The following is a 21361-nucleotide window of genomic DNA, read 5'->3' on the forward strand; positions in this document are numbered from 1 at the left end:
GAGGCAGCAGGCAGGGAGAGCAGAATGGGTTTCAGCTGGGGCTCTGAAAGTAGCACTAGCAGACACTTTACAGCTCTGTCACATGCTGCAGGCCTGGCCCCTCATTACCCAGACAGCAGAACAGACCCACTAGGAAAACTAATGAGTGGCACAGGAAAATAAAGCCACAAATAAAACGCATGCAGGGAAATGAAGAGAGGAATAAAATTAACCAGAGGAAACTGACTGATGAGGTTGCCCTTCCTTTCTCACTGCAAACTGGAGAGAGTGGATGGGCAGAATACTGCGGACAAACATGTTTGCACGCAGACATTAGCATGAACATACACAGACACACAGAGCAGTGCATTACTAAAGCAACCCCTGGCCAGTCTTTCTCCAGACCTCTGAAAAGAACAAAGAGCCCAACTGTCACATGACACTTTTTGGCCCTTCTTTTGTTGAGAGAAGGGGGTGTTTGATATGAACTCAGATCTCTCCCTCCTTCCTCTCCTCCTCCTCCTCCTCCTCAGAGAGAGAGAGAGAGAGCGAGCCTTCCCATCTGTGAGCTGCATGGCTGGTCTGTGTGTGGCATATGAATCACGAGTTATTAAAGCCCACAGCAGTGGCTGCCACTCAGTTCCTCACCGACAACTCCAGCTACTGTCGTCTCTCTCCTACACAGCAACCAGCGACTTAGGTGGCCAATTTCCCAGGGGAAAAGTCTCAGAAATCTATTCCATTGACTAACAAAGTCCTTGAAAACATGCTTATCTTATGTTATTGTGTAAAACGTTTGACGAAACATTTGCAAAAGTTTGACCTTGTTAGTGAGAAAAAGCATCAACTGAACTGAACTGACTGAAGTCATTCTATTGAAAACAATACGAAGAGTTTCCTGTTGACAACTCTGAATAAATCAAAATTCTTTGAAGTTGTACAAAGTTGCGAGAGAGATACTGCTCACACCTCTGTAAGCCGTATCAGCATCTGGATACAGTACCAACACATTCCAACACTTTTATACAAAGCAGACTCCAATCCAGTACGGTTTCTAGAAATCCTTACCTGTCTGTTTAAAGTTGCACTTGTTTTGAAGAACAGCACAGCCAGAGATTTCCTCCTCACTTCACTTCAGTAGAGTTCCTCCTGAGTGGCAGTGCTACAGAGTCCCAGGCATAGTAGACTGACTGACCAGCAAAGAGACTCGCACGAACAGGCAACAACAAGGCTAGATTGCAGAAACAAACCCCTTCCTCCTCTCTCTCTCTGGCTTTGTGTGTCTCTGGGCCTCCCACAGTGGCTGTGTTGCCGTCCTCTTCCCCTCCGTAGTACTCTCTCTCTCTCTCTCTCTCTCTCTCTCTCTCTCTCTCTCTCTCTCTCTCTCTCTCTCTCTCTCTCTCTCTCTCTCTCTCTCTCTCTCTCTCTCTCTCTCTCTCTCTCTCTCTCTCTCAATTCAAGGGCTTTATTGGCATGGGAAACATATGTTTACATTGCCAAAGCAAGTGAAATAGATAATAAACAATAAAACATGTACTGTAAACATTACACTTACAAACGTTCCAAAAGAATAAAGACATTACAAATGTCATATTATGTATATATACAGTGTTCTCTATCTCTCTCGCTGATACACACACTCAGACACACACGTGCCCCTACTCCTCCACACAGACACCGAGCCACAGGGGAGTGATTTACGACTTACCCTCCACCCCATCCTCCCCTGCCCCCCAGCACTGAAAACGTCCCTCTCTTCACACCTCTTCCCTCCTCTCCTCTGTCACCAATCCCAGGAGAGAGGCCAGAGCAGCCTCATATTTAATGTCCCAACAACAGCCTTTGTTACTGTCCAGTGTCACTCTGATAATGTTATTTGAAAATCCAACAATGTTCTTCAAACAAAAAAAGATATACTTGTCACTGTACAAACAGTGCAACTAAACTAAAAAAAAAACGTCCTTTTTTCAGGAACCTGTCTTTCAAAGATAATTCGTAAAAATCCAGATAACTTCACAGATCTTCATTGTAAAGGGTTTAAACACTGTTTCCCATGCTTGTTCGATGAACCATAAACAATTAATGAACATGCACCTGTGGAACGGTCGTTAAGACACTAATAGCTTACAGACGGTAGGCAATTAAGGTCACAGTTCTGAAAACTTAGGACACTAAAGAGGCCTTTCTACTGACTCTGAAAAACACCAAAAGGAAGATGCCCAGGGTCCCTGATGATCTGCGTGATCGTGCCTTAGGCATGCTGCAAGGAGGCATGGGGACTGCAGATGTGGCCAGGGCAATAAATTGCAATGTCCGTACTGTGAGACGCCTAAGACAGCGCTACAGGGAGACAGGATGGACAGCTGATCTTCCTCGCAGTGGCAGACCACATGTAACAACACCTGCACAGGATCGGTACATCCGAACATCACACCTGCGGGACAGGTACAGGATGGCAACAACAACTGCCCGAGTTACACCAGGAACGCACAATCCCTCCATCAGTGCTCAGACTGTCTGCAATAGGTTGAGAGAGGCTGGACTCAGGGCTTGTAGGCCTGTTGTAAGGCAGGTCCTCACCAGACATCACCGGCAACAACGTCACCTATGGGCACAAACCCACCTTCGCTGGACCAGACAGGACTGGCAAAAAGTGCTCATCACTGACGAGTTGTGGTTTTGTCTCAACAGGGGTGATTGTCTGGATTCGCGTTTATCGTCGAAGAATGAGCGTTACACCGAGGCCTGTACTCTGGAGCGGGATCGATTTGGAGGTGGAGGGTCCGTTGTGGTCTGGGGCGGTGTGTCACAGCATCCTCGGACTGAGCTTGTTGTCATTGCAGGCAATCTCAACGCTGTGCGTTACAGGGAAGACATCCTCCTCCCTCATGTGGTACCCTTCCTGCAGGCTCATCCTGACATGACCCTCCACCATGACAATGCCACTAGACATACTGCTCGTTCTGTGCGTGATTTCCTGCAAGACAGGGATGTCAGTGTTCTGCCATGGACAGAGAAGAGCCCGGATCTCAATCCCTTTGAGCACGTCTGACCTGTTGGATCAGAGGGTGAGGGCTAGGGACATTCCCCCCAGAAATGTCTGGGAACTTGCAGGTGCCTTGGTGGAAGAGTGGGGTAACATCTCACAGCAAGAACTGGCAAATCTGGTGCAGTCCATGAGGAGGAGATGTACTGTAGTACTTAATGCAGCTGGTGGCCACACTAGATACTGACTGTTACTTTTGATTTTTACCCCCCCTTTGTTCAGAGACACATTATTCCATTTCTGTTAGTCACATGTCTGTGGAACTTGTTCAGTTTATGTCTCAGTTGTTGAATCTTATGTTCATACAAATATTTGTTTAGTTTGCTGAAAATAAACGCAGTTGACAGTGAGAGGACGTTTCTTTTTTTTGCTGAGTTTATGATCTGCAATCTGATCAGATCTCTGAAAACATTAAAATAATAATTATTAAATGTTAAGGTAGCTAGTATTCTGTCTTGTAAGACACGTGTACTGTCTCCAAAAAACAGAGGGAGTACTGTTTGTCTTGGCTGAGGTACAGAATACACTTTCCCTGTCTTTGTCCTTTGATTCCTTCACATTGTCTGCTGATGATAACACACAACCCAGTGTGCGTGTGTGTGTTCCTTCCTGGCAGACCCTGGCCAAGGATACCAGTGCTGTGGCCCTGTGATTGAAAGGACAGGTGATGTTTGTTTCGTGTAACGCTATGCTAAATCTGCCACGGTGACTCAGTGTGTGTGTGTGTGTGTGTGTGTGTGTGTGTGTGTGTGTGTGTGTGTGTGTGTGTGTGTGTGTGTGTGTGTGTGTGTGTGTGTGTGTGTGTGTGGGTGGGTGGGTGGGTGGGTGTGTGTGTGTGTCCACAGAATCCTTCAGCCCCTGGATTCCAGCTGGGTATTTTGTCAGGAGGACACACGCACACACTTGAAAGACATCTGGAATCAGACATACCCTCTCTAGTTACACTGCACCTGCCAGGACTACACTCTACCTCATAACACCCCTCATTCATCAAGGTGTCAGGACATTGAAAATGTCTCACATTTGAATGACATAGTATGTTGTGATATATCAGTCAAAGTCATATTATTTGACAATAAATCATTCTGAACCAGGTCAGACTGTGGTACAGCGGATGCTAGTATGTTTGAGAGAACTGTAGGTTCTGTAGACAATGTCTGTGTGTTCTCATTTGTTATGTATTGATGCAGTTTGGCTTGGCACAGCTTTTCACTGAGTCACACTGTATAGACCTGCTCACACCCTGCTGTTATCTGATGACCTGTGTGTCCTCAGGCACCTCAGCTACATACACACACGCACGCACACACACACACACGCGCACGCGCACGCACATGCACAAAAACTCCTAGTCCAGCGCACATGCATTCATCAGGGGAAAGTTCAGACGCCAGGTGCCATGTTTCTTCCCCTCAGAATAGATCCAAAAGTCCTGATCCATCTCATTCCTCACATGTTTGTAAAGGAAGGGGGGGCATTTCCAAGAAATGACTCCTCTGATCAATCCGTCACCCTCTATTTCCTCTGAGTCAAGATCCTGATCTATAATCTGCTGTTGGTTACTCACAGCCTGTTGATGACCATAGATGACCACATTTACGCAGGAGCCATCCCATGTCCATAAGCTGTCAATCATAACCAAGTTCCCTCTGAGAAAAATAAAGTTATTCTGTTCTGTAAAGGGGAATGTTTCTGTACAGAAAAATGCTAGTACAGGATGTGTACTAAGACTGTTTCTCTACCAGTCTTTTCCCTATGCTGTAGTTTAGTTCTGCATAGAGGAAATGCAGAATGTACTGTAGGCCTGAAGACATCCCCCCTCCGGCCTAGTACCCAAGGCTGCGAGGAAGAACAATTTGTCAGCACTTGAAATGTAAACTATCCATGTTTTAAAAAACACCTCATTCCATAACTTTTTAACAGAGTATAAACGACCATGGTTTTATTGCATCATTCCAGATTTGATATTGAACACTCTTAATTACAGAACAATGTTAGTAGGACCAGGTTTAACTGATTCAACTACACCATCACTTCATAGAATTCTCTGGGATTTAGTTATGAGCAATGTTTTTCATGGTTGTCAAAACTTGTAGAACAATGTGAGCAGCTCGCAAATATACTGTACCTGTGCCACATATGTGTGAATGTCTGCAAGAATGTACAGCCACTCACTTCCCTAGCTGAGCCTAGCAGACGAGTGTTGCTCTGGCAGTCTTTGTTGAGAGTTGAGTGGTGGTCTATCTTTGGTCCACAGTCTCAGCTGAGCACCATGTGGAATTCTCTCACCATGGTAACTTGTGTTTTCCATCCGGGACAAATAACAGTTCATCTGCATGCTGCTGCATTTCTGCCCATCATCTGCCTTCTCACATTCCTGACGGTCGGTCAGCCTCAAATCGAATCAAATCAAATTGTATTGGTCACATACACGTGTTTAGCAGATGGTATTGGAGGTGTAGCGAAATGCTTGTGCTTCTAGCTCCGACAGTACAGTAATATCTAACAAGTAATATCTAACAATTACACAACAAATACCCAATACACACAAATCTAAATAAAGGAATGGAATTAAGAATATATAAATATATGGACGAGCAATGTCAGAGCGGCATAGACTAAGATACAGTAGAATAGTATAGAATAGAGTATATACATATGAGATGAGTAATGCAAGATATATAAACGTTATTAAAGTGGCATTTTTAAAGTGACTAGTGATCCATTTTTTTAAACTGGCCAGTGACTGTATATATGTGTATATAGGCAGCAGCTCCTCTGTGCTAGTGATGGCTATTTAACAGTCTGATGGCCTTGAGATAGAAGCTGTTTTTCAGTCTCTCGGCCCCAGCTTTGATGCACCTGTACTAACCTCACCTTCTGGATGATAGCGGGGTGAACAGGCAGTGGCTCGGGTGGTTATTGTCCTTGATGATCTTTTTGGCCTTCCTGTGACATTGGGTGCTGTAGGTGTCCAGGAGGGCAGGTAGTTTACCCCTGGTGATGCGTTGGGCAGACCGCACCACCCTCTGGAGAGCCCTGTGGTTGTGGGCGGTGCAGTTGCTGTACCAGGCAGTGATACAGCCCGACAGGATGCTCTCAATTGTGCATCTGTAAAGGTTTGTGAGGGTTTTAGGTGACAAGCCAAACTTCTTCAGCCTCCTAAGGTTGAAGAGGCACTGTTGCGCCTTCTTCACCGCATTGTCTGTGTGGGTGGACCATTTCAGTTTGTCAGTGATGTGTACGCCGAGGAACTTGAAACTTTCCAACTTCTCCACTGCGGTCCCGTCGATGTGGATAGGGGGTGCTCCCTCTGCTGTTTCCTGAAGTCCACGATCATCTCCTTTGTTTTGTTGACGTTGAGTGAGAGGTTATTTTATTGGCACCACATTCCCAGAGCCCTCACCTCCTCCCTGTAGGCTGTCTCGTCGTTGTTGGTAATCAAGCCTACTACTGTTGTGTTGTCTGCAAACTTGATGACTGAGTTGGAGGCGTGCTTGGCCACGCAGTCATGGGTGAACAGGGAGTACAGGAGGGGGCTGAGCATGTACCCTTGTGGGGCCCCAGTAGGTTTCATAAGGTGTAGGTGTCATAACCAGCCATAAAATAACACAATATATGTCACAACAGGTGTAAATATATGTGTCATGACAGTGTTATGGCCAAATTGTGACAGGTTATGACATGTCATGTCAGCTGTTATGACATGTTATGGCATGGTTACGACCATGTCATAACATGTTATAACGCTTGGTGTCAAGTAAAGTGTTACCATTATGTTTATAAATGAAATATTTTAAAATTGAGCAATTTGTTGTTACAGTATTCAGACGTAGCCTACAAACATCAATGGAAAAGGTGAACTGTCTGGTCTACTCTTAAACTGCACTTCAGATCGGACCACATAGAGCAAAATACTTGAAATAACTTATATATTTATTACTGTGAAGTGGGTCCAGTGAAATGAGAGATGGGATGAATGGTAGCCTATCCTAACTTGTTGTAGGCCTATAGGCTATTTTGCGAGTGGGAAACCATCACAGTCAGAAAAGATGAGGAATTTATTCTGCAATAATCATGGAAATTAAAAAATTGTAGGAAATAGATAACTATTTCTAATTATTTTAGAATGCGAAGATAAAACTAAGCGATTTTCGCTCTTCTCACTAATGGCATATGATTGCATCTTGTTATTATATTAAGCTACCTGTTTGTTTTTGTTATGAAGAAGAGTGTGATCATATTTTCCAGCACAAGGCTAGGATACTTTTGCCTTCTTGCCATGCAATAGTTCAACCACTAGAATCTGTGCAAAGCATGGTCTAAAGATTGCAGGAGGATAAGCACATTCTCACGTTAAGTTCAGTTTTTATAAACTCCAACTTTTGCGTGAAAACTGGCTCACGCATGTTTTGGGACATATTTTGTGCATAAGCAACGTTCATAAATGAGGCCCCTTATCTGGTTCACAAGATGAGTTTGCAATTTCCAAAGGATGCCATTAACTTGAACAAATACTGTACATAGACAATCTGCCACTCCCTGATCTGTTTTACCTGTCCTTGTGCTTGTCTCCACCCCCCTTCAGGTGTCGCTCATCTTCCCCACTTATCCTCTGGGTATTTATACCTGTGTTTTCGGTCTGTCTGGGCCAGTTTGTCTTATTTGCTCAAGTCAACCAGCGTTTTCTCAGCTCCTGTTTTCCCCAGTCTCTCTATTTCTCCTCCTCCTGGTTTTGACCCTTGCCTGTCCTGACTCTGAGCCCGCCTGCCTGACCACTCTGCCTGCCCCTGACCCTGAGCCTGACTGTCATTCTTTACGTTTGCCGCTACTCTGGTTTATCGACCCCTGCCTGCCTTGACCTGTCGTTTGCCTGCCCCTGTTGTTGCAATAAAGATTGTTACTTCAACATAGTCTGCACTTGGGTCTTACCTGAAACGTGATAGTACAAACTGGCCATGACTGACCCAGCAGACTTGGACCAGCTCCGCAACGCCAAGGAGCCATCATTAGTAGACACGAGGAGTTGCTTCGCGGATTAATGGAAGGGTTCCAGAACACGGCCAAATGTCAAGACCTAGCATTGGACGCATTGCGGGAGCAATTCTGTGGGTTGCCTTCCAGGCAGCCTACCACGACAGTAACCTCCCAGCCCCTCAGTAACCCGGCTGGTAGCAGCGCCGTCACCCTGGTTTCCCAGGAACCCTGCTTATCTCTCCCGGAGCGCTACAATGGAGATTCCATAACCTGCCGGGCCTTTCTCTCCCAGTGTTCCCTTGTTTTCGAGCTGCAGCCTTCTCAGTTCCCCTCGGTCCGCTCGAAGATAGCGTACATTATTACGCTGATGTCCGGGAGGGCACTCACCTGGGCCACGGTGGTGTGGGAGCAACAATCCGCCGTCTGCCTCAGTCTGGAGGTATTCGTGGCGGAGGTGAGAAAAGTTTTCAAGGCTCCGGTGTCCGGCAGAGAGGCTGACCGGAAGTTACTCCAGCTTCGGCAGGACACCCTCAGCGTGGCAGACTATGCGGTGGAGTTCCACACGCTAGCAGCGGAGGATACCTGGAACCCGGAAGCTCTGTTTGACACGTTCCAGCATGGATTATCGGAGGAGGTAAAGGATGAGCTGGCAGCCCGAGAACTACCGACAGATCTCGACTCACTCATCGCTTTAACCATCCGGATCGATGGTCGGCTGCGGGAACGTAGGAGGGAGAAGAGGTCCGATTGCGGCCCCAAATGCTCACTCAGGGAACCCACCTTGCGTCTGATGAACTCCGGAAGTCCCCGAGAGGATCCAAGCTTACCCGAGTCCCTTCAAGAGCCTCGGGAAACTGCCGATTCATCTCTTCCCGAGCTGATGCAGCTCGGCAGGGCCAGGCTGTCCCCAGCCGAACGCGTACACAGACTTGAGACCCAGAGTTGTCTGTACTGGGGTACTGCCGGTCATTATGTGTCTACCTGTCCCTTAAAGAGACATAGCTCATTCGTTGGAGTGAGTAATCTTCCATCACACCTGGTTCCAATCCCATCAATTACATGTTGTGTATTTAACCCTCTGTTTCCCCTCATGTCCTTGTCGGTGATTGTTTGTTGTATGTTTGGTGCAAGTTATGTTCTGGTGTGCGACGGGTTTTGCACCCTCTTATTTTATTTTGTATATTTTGGTTTTCTGAGTTTTTGTATATTCATTAAACTGCTCCGTTTATACCAAGTTCACTCTCCTGCGCCTGACTTCCCTGCCACCAGCACCCATTACACCCACTCCAAGATCATTAGCCCCTCTGCTGTTCGTCCTCTGTTGCCCCGTACCCTCTGTATACTTCCTACCTTTTCTGTGTCCAGAGTTAAAACCATGTCTGACTGCCCCTTGTCTCCTCTTTCCAGAAAGCATGACATGGCAATGTCCTTGAATGGTAGAAATTATGATCATTTGATTAAATTTATCATATGAGAAACTGGCCCAGCATCACTGAAAATTTTAATCTACCTCTGTGGCACAGTACTTTGGAAAGATATTCAATAGAAATCCAATAATTTTCATGTGTCAATTCCACTATACTCGTTGCTTTGAGGCCACTTAAACATTTGCTAAACACTACTGAGTCACAATGTAGGATATGTCATATTTGTCTGATTGAGCTCAGACTCCTCAAAGAGAAAAGTTAACATTCAGAAGAACAGAAGAAGGCTAATCTATTTAGCACTAACCCTGAATCCACACACCATTAGACAACACTCCCAAGTTTGTCTTTCTGATCGTTAATGTGAGAGGTTATTAAACTTGTGGTGTGGATGGATGGTGCAACAGGAGACTTGATGACCCTTTTACCACAAACCCTCTCAGGTACTATGACTGGATTTATCAGCAGCCCAAAGCCACTTAATGCAGACACATAAAAAAAGCAAGTGTATTTTGTTAGTCATGGAATATTGCCCTACATGAACACTCTTTTAGAATAAAGAATTCAAAGTGCCCCAAACCAAATGTCATACACTTGGCAGTAACCATAGCAACAGCAGGGAGTCGGCGTATAATGCATTGGAAACAAGCAGCGGCCTGTCTATGATCCATACGGAGACCTCATCCCCACTTCTCTACAGAGTTAATTATACACAGCAGGACACCTGCCCCAGGGCAGCCACCGCTGCTCCAACTCTTACAGCTGCCTGGCTAGACCCTGTATAATCACCTGGTGTGTGTGTGTGTGTGTGTGTGTGTGTGTGTGTGTGTGTGTGTGTGTGTGTGTGTGTGTGTGTGTGTGTGTGTGTGTGTGTGTGTGTGTGTGTGTGTGTGTGTGTGTGTGTGTGTGTGTGTGTGTGTGTGTGCATGTGTTCCACCGTGGTTATAGGAGTAGGATGCTGTGTTGTGACATCACCCCATTGAAGTTGAAATTTAAAATGGTTAAGGTAAGGGTTAAGGTTAGGTAAGGGTTATGATAATGTTAAGGTCAGGGTCAGGGTGGGGGTTAAGGTTAGGGTTTAGGGTAGGGACATCCAAGGATCCTTGATTGCACTAACCCTGGAAGCATGCCTATGCATGACACAATACCTGTGTCTACAGTAAATGAGGCTGTGTTTTGATTTCCACTCCTGTTCCCAGGCCTAAAATGCCTGTCTGTCTTATCTCAGTAATCCCTATATGTTGCCATCAGCCTCCTGGTGCTTTCATGACTTACAGCTGAACACCTTATTACCTTCGTCTGTCTTTACAGGTGGCGTCAAGGGATAAGAATGAGAAGAAGAAAGAAAAACATGAAATCTTTTGAATATCCTAATTAATCACTGATGAGTCTTGAGGACTCCGGAGCTTATTCACTCAAATGGCCAGGAAGTCTATAGCCTTTAACTAGGGCACATCGTTGTCCCTGGTGACTGTAAGGAAAGTATCAGCTACTATTCAGCACAACACTGTTTCACTGGAGGAGGCCTATCTTCTGAACCCTGGCCCAGTGAGGTGGGGCCGTAGGGTGGCAGTGGCCAGTGAGAGAGTGCCGGTGGGCTTGTTCCCCACTATGGCCATCCTCTCTATCCTTCCAAACGCATTACATGGCCTGTGCTGCCCAACACAAACAGAGGTCAGGATGGGAGAGGGCGGAAGCAGAGAGGGAGGGCTGGGAACCAGACGAACAGGGTCTGAGCCAGTCTGTGAAAACAGTAAGCCTGATGGGCCGGATGAGGCCTGCTCCTGTTTGGTCAGACGTGTGAGTGTTGGAAGAGAAAGACACTTCTCTTGTTAATAAAACACTACCACTTTTCCTACTTTCACTTCCAAACAAGTGTAAGTGCATTGGGTGGGTGTTATGTGGCATATGCATGGCATTGCATAGCATTTAGCATTTAGCAAACAACAGCTCAAAATGTACAGTGTAATCTTGAGGCTTTCAATGGGAATGACTGGGACTGGGAATGTTTCAGTGGGAATTACTTTTCTGGATTTGAGTCACAACAACAGTGACTCATGATGTGAACAGACCATAACAAAGTATATTTTTCATCAACAGGTTTGGCATCGGAAGATAACATTGCCTGCAACTACCAGTGAGATGATGTTGTGCCACTGACCTTGCCTCCTCTCCCTCTCCTGCAGTGTCTGGATGCTGGTGAGGAGGTGGATGCGGTGGAGGTGGTTATGGACCCCCAGCTCCAGCAGGTCCAGCTCATTCAGGTGCAACAGGTCCTGCAGAGAGAGACGCAGATGGATGGGAAGAGGGTTAGACTATATGAAGAAGGAATGCCCGCAAGGTGTACCAAACTGTACCATAATGCAGACAACACTTCGGCTGTATCAGCCTTCTTCAGGGGCTAGACAGGACAGTTTTCAGACAGGCAAGGACACCTTCCCCTACCTCCAAACTGAGGAGTGTGTCCTCTCCTCCCCCTAATCTACTCAGGTCAGTACCACACACTGCCTGTCATTACTGGGCTGCCACTTTGCTGCTGCTGATGGTGACCTTTCTTACACTTCAAACCAGGGGCTTGTTTCAAAACAATACATTATTGATGGCGAGCTCACAAACATCACTTTGTTTTCCTCAGAGGGCCAGCAGGCATTGATCCCCAGAGAGACAAAACAGACAAGTTAAATTATAGGTTTGGTTAGGAGATATTTTCTGCTGTTTGGAACATGCCTTTGAGCTTGTGTTAACAATACTGAAATATTCCAGCAGAGGAAATTATGGGTTCATTTTCTCTGTGAGATCAGGGTTAGCTTATAAATAATGACAGAGCATTCATATCATATATTCTTGATGCAAGTGAAGTTACAAGTTCGCTTTAGTCACATGATAATAACATTTTCATTATAACAACAACATGGAGATTTCAAATTCTCAGCTCTCCTGTTTGCTTTGCCTTTATCATCCCTTGTGCAATGGAGCAGTGATCTGGACCAGATTGTTTTAAGGCAGCAGAGAGTTATTTTTCCACCACGGTACATTAGAGTTTTTGTCCCTGTTATCTGTGTAGCGGTGGAATCTCAGCCAGGAACTCTGTGTTCACCAAGCATACTTCTGCATTGTCCTGCCTTTGTTATAATGGGGGGGGGGGGGGGGCCTCCCAGGGCAGCTGGGCTGGTGTGTGTCTGTCTGGGTATCCAGATAGGTCTCCACTAGGGCACTGGGAGCCCTATGCTGGTAAGGGTCCATTATCCGATGATGGCTCCTAGGTGTGCAGTGCTTACCCATAGAGGCCCCTAGTAGTTACACACCCTCTTACCCACTTGCAGACAAAGCTGACATTAATAGGCAAAAAGAGCCCTTTGGCCTATGCTTAAGACTCTCCAGTGCATTATTCAACCGTGACATGGCATTTCAATACATTCCTCAAGCAGATATTTTAATAGTTATCTTTGTCAGGGGGTGTCGTGCGGAGTTGTGGTTTGGTCTGAGTTGTTGTTTTCTTGTCTGGATATTTGAGCACCGGCAGGTCTGAATGACTGGCAGTTTGTTAATGTAACGCTGACGCTCACCAGCGTTGGAATGTGGTGAGATGTAGCAGAACGTGTCTCCAGGGGGTGAGAAGCATAGACTGTTAGAAGTGCTGATATCTCCCCATTACTCTCATTACAGGGCTGGTTATCAGGCTGCATAGCCAGAGAGGCAGAAACGAAGAGAGGAAGGCAGCCATGCAGTCATGCGTCTCCCCTCATCTCTCTCACCTGTCTGGGCAGCATTGGAGCAGAGAGACGTCACAGACAATCTCCTGGCTGATGGATGCTCTCCAATGGTTGATAGACAGGCATTAAAGCACGCCTGTGTTATAACTGTAGCAAATTTCACCACATACACTGTGTATATTTTATCCCTGGTTTGACCCCTAGGACAGTTAACTTGTGTGGCATTATAGGGTTAAGTTTTGCAGTATAGACTCAGTCTAAAATAGAAGGTCTATTAGAGAAATGTGATTAAAACCTTGTATCCCTCACTCTCTCTCTTTTCTCCCTGAATTCTGCCAATAATGGAGCAGTTATGGAGGTTTCATTAGCACGCTCCATAATCTCTGTTTCACATGACTGAGGCATTGTGGGCCTTTGTTAGCATGGTTGTAATAGCTACATTTCTGCAGCATCCAACATCTAACAGCCATTGGTCTGAGTGTATAATAAAGTCAGGTACACTCATGTATGTTGAGATCTAAAGAGTTCTCTCTACTCTCTGTAATGGTGGGATAGAAGGTTGTAATAGCCTTCCTGTCCTTCCTGATTAACGTGGGGAACACTGTCTATCCATGACCATAGGCATGTGACCCTACCAAGGTTTTGTGTCGCTTACTGTAAAAGGCTTTTAGAGGACAACTCGGCAACTTTATGAAGCCTGTTTGAAGTCCTCACACATAGGATGGTATGTGTTATAATGAGGGGACAGGTGGATCCCCTCTCCTGTGTTTAAAAGGTCTATTGAACAGCACTGCAGAGCCATGGACTTAAATGTGCATTCTAAAAAAGATGATCAGTATATTTCCTTTGTCATAACTATTTGGGTTATTTCTCTGGTGGTTCTGAGGAGATTTAGCGCAGATATAAGCTCTTGAAGTACATGATGAGCATGTTCTGAACAAGCTCATCACAGTGAATCACATCTTTGCTTGTACCAAATACTGTATATCTGTAAGCTGCTAAGACATCAGATACTGTAGGTTCATCACCTAAGAACATATTGCCAAAATAGAAGTGAAATAAAGGGATGAGGTAATGGTGACCACAGACAACAGACTACAAAAAACAACAAGTTGCAGTAATATGGAGGCCTTGGTTCACTTGACATGAGTCAGGGAGCTAAGGACTTCTTATTGACGTGGTCTCCCCAGGAACCTTAAGAGACTCTTTACAGGCTCATTCTGATGTCTACTTTAACGGTCTACAGCTCTGGGTCATAGTGTCTCTTTACAGGAAAAAATATCAAAGGCAGACCATACTGACATGTTTTATACCCTGTTCTCATGAATGAGGTACAACTTTCTCTCTTTTGAGCTCTGATCCAAACCTATGTCCATTAACCCTTTACCATAAAGTCAAATCACTGCAGAGGAAATAACTTATAGGTGTAGCAGAATAGGATCAGGATCTTGAGGAGAAACGGTTAGCTCTGGTCGTTCTAAACCCCTTAGCCTTTGGTGACAGTCAGAGTCAGCCAGCTGGGTCCAAAAGCTAACAGTTAAGTGGGTGTCATAAATCCTCATTAATAAGGATCTCGAAGGAAGACTGGGTGGGTAGGGGGAGACGGGGGAAGGGAGATAGGGTGGGGGAGACATGGGAAAGGAGACAGGGGGAGAAAGAGGAAGAGGGAGACATGGGGTGCGGGAGACAATGGGAGAAAGGCAGGGTGGAATGAGATAGAGGGAGGTAGGGATGGGAGAGACAGGGGAAGGAGACGAGAGAAGAGCGAAAGAGGGAAGGAGACCAGGGGAAGTGGTCAGGGAGAGTGAGAGAAAGACAAGGGAAGGAAGACAGAGGTGGAGAGAGATAGGGGTGGATGGAGCCAGGGGGGGCTAGAGGGACGGAGACAGTGAGTGGGTTGGTTAGGCGAGGAAGAAGGAGAGGGAATGTCCGCAGCGGTGTTACTCAGTCAGAAGTATACAGCTGTAACCTCACACCAGCCACAGACACTGGTGTTTTATACAGGTCACATCACATAATAACTTTAACCCACTGGGAACAAAAGACTGTACAATATGGCATGGTTATTGCAAAAACACATATCTTAAGCCTTTGGAATAAAGAGGCTGTACCTGTTTTTAAAACTTGGTTAGCTGAAGTCACCAGTTTACTACATATAGAAAGGATTCGCCACGATATCTCTGGCAGATCTAATACATTCGTTAAGATATGGCAGCCCTTTTTGGCGTATCTTTCACGTGGTGATGGGCAACACAACATACAACCTGCATCCCAACCTGATCCACAGTCATTCTTTTTAATGGAGCATATTCCTGACATATCAAAAATCATTGAAGCATGGTGCCGATTCCTAAAGAGCAATGTCTTCTGTTTTTTCTTTCTGTTTTTCTGTCTTCTGTCAGGGAATGGAGGGTGGGGGGTTTTCTCGATGTATTGTTTGCTGTCATTATCTGTCTGTTTGTAAAGCTGAAAATTCATAAATAATAAAAACATTTAAAAGAGGTCTCCAAACAGGTCCATCATGTCACGGATTCCCCCGGTACTGCTGCTAATTCCGTTCACCAGCTCTGGAGGTCTACGTCACCAGCCTCTAGTCGTCACTGAACTGTTTCATTACGCACACCTGGTTTCCATTTCCCCTGATTAGTAATTGTGTATATGTGCCCTTTGTTCACCATTGTTTTGTCGGTTATTGTTCCCATGTCCGTTGGTCTTGTGAGTACCTGTGCTTTGTTGTTTCGGCTTTCGTGCTGCGTGTATTGTGTACTCGTTATTACGGGTCTCGTCCTGTGTATTGTTGTTTTTTTGTATTTTTTATTTCACCTTTATTTAACCAGGTAGGCTAGTTGAGAACAAGTTCTCATTTTCAACTGCGACCTGGCCAAGATAAAGCAATGCAGTGCGACACAAACAACAACACAGAGTTACACATGGAATAAACAAACATACAGTCAATAATACAATAGAAAAAGTCTATATACAGTGTGTGCAAATGAGGTAGGATAAGGGAGGTAAGGCAATAAATAGGCCATAGTGGCGATATAATTACAATATAGCAATTAAACACTGGAGTGACAGATGTGTAGAAGATGAGTGTGCAAGTAGAGATACTGGGGTGCAAAAGAGCTAAATAAAATAAATAACAGTATGGGGAAGAGGTAGTTCGATGGGCTATTTACAGATGGGCTATGTACAGGTGCAGTGATCTGTGAGCTGCTCTGACAGATGGTGCTTAAAGCTAGTGAGGGAGATATGAGTCTCCAGCTTCAGGGATCTTTGCAGTTCGTTCCAGTCATTGGCAGCAGAGAACTGGAAGGAGAGGCGGCCAAAGGAGGAATTGGCATTGGGGGTGACTAGTGAAATATACCTGCTGGAGCGCGTGCTACGGGTGGGTGCTGCTATGGTGACCAGTGAGCTGAGATAAGGTGGGGCTTTACCTAGCAAAGACTTGTAGATGACCTGGAGCCAGTGGGTTTGGCGGCGAATTTGAAATGAGGGCCAGCCAACAAGAGCATACAGGTCACAGTGGTGGGTAGTATATGGGGCTTTGGTGACAAAACGGATGGCACTGTGATAGACTGCATCCAATTTGCTGAGTAGAGTGTTGGAGGCTATTTCGTAAATGACATCGCCGAAGTTGAGGATCGGTAGGATAGTCAGTTTTACGAGGGTATGTTTGGCAGCATGAGTGAAGGATGCTTTGTTGCGAAATAGGAAGGCGATACTGGATTTAATTTTGGAGGTGCTTAATGTGAGTCTGGAAGGAGAGTTTATAGTCTAACTAGACACCTAGGTATTTGTAGTTGTCCACATATTCTAAGTCAGAACCGTCCAGAGTAGTGATGCTGGACGGGCGGGCAGGTGTGGGCAGCGATCGGTTGAAGAGCATTCATTTAGTTTTACTTGCATTTAAGAGCAGTTGGAGGCCACGGAAGGAGAGTTGTATGGCATTGAAGCTCGTCTGGAGGTTTGTTAACACAGTGTCCAAAGAAGGGCCAGAAATATACAGAATGGTGTCGTCTGCGTAGAGGTGGATCAGAGAATCACCAGCAGCAAGAGCGACATCATTGATGTATACAGAGAAAATCAACAAATGAGAGCGCCTGGGGAATGGGAGTGGAGCTAGCCACTGCAGGGCCTGGATTAACCTCTACATCACCAGAGGAACAGAGGAGGAGTAGGATAAGGGTACGGCTAAAGGCTATAAGAACTGGTCGTCTAGTACTTTCGGAACAGAGAGTTAAAGAAGCAGGTTCCTGGGCACGGTAGAATAGGTTCAAGGCATAATGTACAGACAAAGATATGGTAGGATGTGAGTACAGTGGAGGTAAACGAATGCATTGAGTGACGATGAGAGAGATATTGTCTCTAGAAACATCATTTAAACCAGGTGAGGTCACCGCATGTGTGGGAGGTGGAACTAAAGGGTTAACTAAGGCGTATTGAGCAGGACTAGAGGCTCTACAGTGAAATAAGGCAATAATTACTAACCAAAACAGCAATGGACAAGGCATATTGACATTAGGGAGAGGCATGCGTAGCCGAGGGATCATAGGGGTCCAGTGAGACACGGCGATTCAGACAGCTAGCGGGCCGGGGCTAGCAAGCTAGCAGAAGAGCCTTAGAGGGACGTTGCGACGTTAGAAGTCTGTTGTAGCCCCCTCGTGCTGTTACGTCGGCAGACCAGTCGTCATGGATCAGCAGGGCTCTGTGTGGTAAAAGGGTCCAGGCCAATTGGCAAAATAGGTATAGTGGCCAAAGAATTTGTCCGATGGGCCTCTTCGGGTAACAGTCCGATATGCTCTTGACGGCTAGCGAACCGCGGCTAGCAGGCTAGCAGATGGGCATTCAGGGGAGGAGCCAGTTGAAAAAAAAACTCTGAATTACGTCAGTAGTCCAGTCATGATGGGTCGGCGGAGCTCCGTGTCGGCAGTAAAAGGGGTCCAGGCCAATTGGCATAATAGGTATTGTAGCCCAAGGAGTGGCTGATGGACCTCTTCGGCTAGCCGGGAGATGGGCCTAGCAAAGGTTAGCTCCAGGCTAATGGGTTCTTGCTTCGGGACAGAGACGATAGCCAGGAGTGGCCACTCGGATAGCAGCTAGCTAGCTGCGATGATCCAGGTGAAAAGGTTCAGAGCTTGCGGTAGGAATCCGGAGATATGGAGAAAAATAAGTCCGATTTGCTCTGGTTTGAGTCACGCTGTGCAGACTAGCGAGAGTTGTCCGGGCTAAAGGTAGCTGATGACCGCTATCAGTGGCTAGCTGACTACTAGCTAGTAGCTAGTTAGCTGGCTAGCTTCTGATGGGGTTCTGGTTCAAAAGTAAAGAAAATAGCAGATACATACCACATTGGGTGAGGCGGATTGCAGTTGAGGTTAATTAAGAAAAATATTTTTTTTAAATAAATGCGAAGAAAAAATATTAAAAAGATATATACACGGGACATGACAAGACGAGGACAAAAGACTGACTGCTACGCCATCTTGGATCACCACTTGTGCACTTGTTATTACGGGGCTTGTCCCGTGTATTGTCATAGCGGGTCTCGTCCCGTGTATTGTCATAACGGGTCTCGTCCCGTGTATTTATTAGAGGTTTAACCTCGCTCTTTTATTTGGGTTACATCCCTTTCTTTTTGTATACGTGTTTGTTTTTGGCTTCGTCCCTGTGCCTTTCATGACATGTTGTATTTTTGGGTGGAATATTAACCCCCCTAGTACGTATTCCTGCCCCTGTCTCCAATCCTTTATACAACGTGACACATCACCACGACAGCCCAGGGCTCACACACCATCAAACACTTCTGCCCTGCTCACACACATTCCTCACATAGTGTCCGCAGGCTCTGGGTGGCCACAGCTCTAAATCTATACTAGGAATCGTATTTTAGGCCTGCAGTTTAGGAATCCAGGGTAAGAGGGTGTTTTTTTCTCGTTGAATTGATGGATTTCCCAGGGCAGGGATATTGCTATATGATTTTATTTTCCCTGGATCGATCACTCCGTGGAAGAATTTGAGGATTGCAGACTGCATTCACAGAGGAAATTGAATCTATAAATCAAAACCTATCCATGACAATGGGTAAAAGTTAATTAATCCGATTTTAATTAACTGCATCTCTGTTGACTTTAGTTTTTATTTTGTTACAACTACTTTCACTGCTTTTGGCAAGCTGAGTGGGTCATTTGAGACACACTGCTGTGCTTTAGTCGTCTTTTCCACTGATCTGCTTCATCAGCAGACTATGGGTGTTCTCTTTAGTGTGTTTGTGTGTGTCGTGTCAGTGTGTCTGTTCGTGCTTGCTTGCGTGTACGTTTCTGCATAGTGAATCAGGCTGAGTTCTGCTCTTACCTCCACGCCGTCATACTCCTCGTCAAACAGAGTGCAGTACTGCGGCAGACCCAGCTGACTAAGCCACTTGGAGATGGCCAGGTGCTTCATGCTGCCAACCCTCCACCAGGCCAGCCTCTCCCTCCGCTGGGGCCTTAGTCACCTGAGGAGAGGACCAGGTACAACATCACCATTACAACCCACTCAGGATGGCTGCTACATATGTTTGTAGTGAAGGGTAAAGAGGCAAATCAGTCATTAAAACTACATTAAAGGACCCAACATCAGACGGTGTCATCAGCTTTCATTCAGGCATCGGAGAGGGGTACTATGAGTCCAACCTGATTCATACATCCATCAGATCAGTTTGACTGGATTATGGTCATTGTATGATTTACTGTACAAACTTGTTTTACTCAGCATCATGAGGAATTTACAGTGCAGCACTATTACTCACAGCCTGAACACCCTGCCATGAACAAATCATTTAGCTATCACTTCATACACACTGTCCTCATGAGAGAATAGCTCACAATGTTCACAATGTTCAGAATGGTTAGAAATGTGTAAAAAAAAATCAAATAAGGGTTTTATAGGATACTTTTTAAACATGATCTAAAACATTGTCTTCAGTGTCTATCCTTTTTTATAGTAATACCGGGTAAAAATAGTGATTTCAGAGTAGCCCTTTACACTCGTACCCGTATACGGGTTGAAAACGCCTAAATTGAAACACAGTGGCTGTACAGTAACATGCTATACATGACGTCAGAGCTCTGGCTCTGCGCTTCACAGCATTATATGGGTCTGACAACCAATTGCCTCAATCCCTCCTACTAATTGGGCAACATTTGCATATGTTTTGTTGTCTGAGTGAGGGAAATGCTGTAAGTTAAGAGGACTCTATGTATTTTGAAAGATGAGATGTTGAGGATTATAATAAATACCGCTTTGATGTCATACAAGCAAACCAAACACCTGTCCAAATGTGCACTTCAGATTTCCATATCATAAAACTCATGTTATATATAGTGCTCCCGGGTGGCGCAGTGGTCTAGGGCACTGCATCACAGTGCTAGCTGCGCCACCAGAGTCTCTGGGTTCGCGCCCAGGCTGGGCTGGGTTCGCGCCCAGGCTCTGTCGCAACCGGGAGATCCGTGGGGCGACGCACAATTGGCATAGCGTCGTCCGGGTTAGGGAGGGTTTTGCCGGTAGGGAGGGTTTGGCCGGTAGGGATATCCTTGTCTCAGTATGTAAAAATGTAATAAAATGTATGCACTCTACTGTAAGTCGCTCTGGATAAGAGCGTCTGCTAAATGACTAAAATGTAAAAATGTAGTGTCAACGTTTATGATCACTATGTTCAATATATAGTTACAAGATGACATGGTGTCATACCCAAAATAAAATTGTATTTGTCACATACACATGATTAGCAGATGTTAATGCGAGTGTAGCGAAATGCTTGCATGTCAATGTCTTCAGACCCCTGGGGCTGGAATACCCTGGGTTGTTCTGGAGAGAATGAGCCTATGTTTGTCTTTTGTGAAGAACAAATGCTGTGGTACACGCACCTGAATACACTCTAAATTGCATTGTGAAAGCCTACCACTGTAACAGCGTATTATATACCTTAGCTAGTCATGTTGGCAATAGAACAGGCTTTCAAATGATGCCACCTGACTCAGATTGTGATTTATAATGGACCGTTTTTGGATTGAATAAACAACAACAGTAATTGTGTGATGGTGAGGATGCAGGGTTGTGTTCCAAATAAAACAACTACAAGTGTTCTTGCTTTAGTTCCTCAACAACACAGCTAGGAGAGCTAAAAAAATACCTTATAGTTCAAGACTTCTTTGAGTCATAAAAGTTAATTGAAATTACATAGG

At 45.5% G+C, this 21361-nt stretch overlaps 1 protein-coding gene across 1 annotated transcript in view; it reads right to left on the reverse strand.

Moving 5' to 3' along the window:
* Positions 1 to 1265, reverse strand: part of LOC139541135 (breast cancer anti-estrogen resistance protein 3-like) — a 75902-nt gene extending 74637 nt beyond the window's left edge. Inside the window, exon 1 of the mRNA XM_071345397.1 lies at positions 1048 to 1265. The gene's annotated coding sequence lies outside the window, so the exon portion shown is untranslated. The remainder of the gene's footprint in view (positions 1 to 1047) is intronic.
* Positions 1266 to 21361: the final 20096 nt, after the last annotated feature.

The sequence above is a fragment of the Salvelinus alpinus genome, chromosome 16 (genome assembly GCF_045679555.1).
Source record: "Salvelinus alpinus chromosome 16, SLU_Salpinus.1, whole genome shotgun sequence".
In the NCBI taxonomy this organism is placed as follows: domain Eukaryota; kingdom Metazoa; phylum Chordata; class Actinopteri; order Salmoniformes; family Salmonidae; genus Salvelinus; species Salvelinus alpinus.